Source organism: Myotis davidii, unplaced genomic scaffold (genome assembly GCF_000327345.1).
Source record: "Myotis davidii unplaced genomic scaffold, ASM32734v1 scaffold803, whole genome shotgun sequence".
Classification (NCBI taxonomy): domain Eukaryota; kingdom Metazoa; phylum Chordata; class Mammalia; order Chiroptera; family Vespertilionidae; genus Myotis; species Myotis davidii.
In genome coordinates, this window is record NW_006295567.1 from 1,891,020 (window position 1) to 1,892,606 (window position 1,587).

The 1,587-nt window shown below is 49.0% G+C and overlaps 2 long non-coding RNA genes across 2 annotated transcripts in view; both read right to left on the reverse strand.

Annotated features, from left to right (window-relative positions):
• LOC107184173 overlaps window positions 1-1,568 on the reverse strand; it is a 3,003-nt gene extending 1,435 nt beyond the window's left edge. The window contains exon 1 of the long non-coding RNA XR_001515001.1: window positions 1,151-1,568. This is a non-coding gene — a long non-coding RNA (uncharacterized LOC107184173). The remainder of the gene's footprint in view (window positions 1-1,150) is intronic.
• Window positions 1-1,587, reverse strand: part of LOC107184174 — a 132,261-nt gene that overhangs the window by 60,775 nt on the left and 69,899 nt on the right. The gene's annotated exons all lie outside the window — the stretch shown is intronic.

The window sequence follows — 1,587 nt, forward strand, 5'->3', positions numbered from 1 at the left end:
TGGGGCCACACACTAGACCTGGCAGGCTCAGGTTGCCTTACAAACGCGGGGACGGAAAGGAACCACAGAGGATGGTCTGAACGGAAAGCTCTCTAGCTGAAAGCAGCTTATGGTGGGTAGTCATGTCCTAGGCTGGAACCTTCCCTGACAAAGGTCAATTTGCACCTTCATTACGCCTGTCTGTTAGCATTGAGGATAACATACCTTTGGAATGTCAAAGTAATTTCCTTTTAAAGGACCCCTCCAAGCACAGGCATCAGGGAGACCACAAATCCCCTCATTGTCATTGATCATTGTTGACTGTTAACTATACTGTACCCACCTGTGTGTTTATCACTGTACTTTTATCCATTCCCGAGGTACGCCCCCCCTCTTGCTTTCTCTCGCCTCCTAGCCTATCACCAATGGGTTTCATGTAACCCACTTACATCTTCTAAACCAGTGGTCGCCAACTGTCGGTCCACAAACCACTGGTGGTGCGCGAGGTCCGAAAGGCTGGCGACCGCTGAGCTAAACGGCAGTTCTCTGGAGTATCATCTCCACCCCTTGAGATTTTGCTTCCTGGCAATTGTTGACACGGAGCATCATCTCCACCCCGTGAGATTTTGCTTCCTGGCAACTGTTGACAGTTGGCTCATTAAACTCACAAAAATTCTCTACAGGTTTGAATGTTTCTTACGTTGACACCCAGTATTCTGAATCCAAAACCAGTGTTTTCTCCACTCCACTGAGTTAGTCTATTAATTTCCTGTCAAACATAATTTCCAGTCCCATTCAAACGGATTCTGTCGCTTGTGGTGAAGACTTGAATTTGATTTGCAATTTGGTAAATGAACTAATATTTGGGATTATGATGCTGCAAACGGATGCACTTGGTTTCTCTGTTTAATTCGGTCAGTTTTCATTTGCTCCTTAAGTAAAACATGCCACAAAGTTGGCATCAGCTCCCTTGGGGGTTCCTACTGAATTCTAAGTATTTTAAAAAGAAACGCCACCCCAGTTATTTAGCAGAACTCACTTGCTAGAAATACGTGCAAGAAATGTTCTTATGGCATACTCGGGCCACCTAAGCGGTTTCTCATTTGCAACAAATAAAGGCGGTGTAGTTCTAATTCCTCATTTGTACCTAAGTATTTCTACCCCCTCTTACCTGTTCAGAAGTCACCCTGTGGATCTGAGGGCGTCAGCAGGGCTCTGCAGGTGCTGCCTGGAGGAGGCCCCTGTCACTCAAAGCTGTCCCCCTGCTGGTCCAGGTGGCCCCTCAAGCGCACAGCGGAGGGACCGCGGGCCTCTTACAAGGGTGTTTGCTTAAAATGAGGCTTGCCACCCCTGCCGAAACGGTGGCTTAGCGAGCACTGAAAGGCCTTTAAAAGTCACTTCTGCATGGTCTCGGGTTCTCGTTCAGCTTCCAGTGCAGCGCGGACTGTGTCCAGGATGCTGTAAGGAGTGGCTCAGCGCCTGCCAGGCAGGGCAAAGTCTGCTCGCATGATCACATTCTGTGCAAGCTGGCTCTGGAGTCCTTGGACCTTGGAGCCAGCACATTGGGCCCCATCCACCATGACTGCATCTCCCAGCTCAACTCCAGGA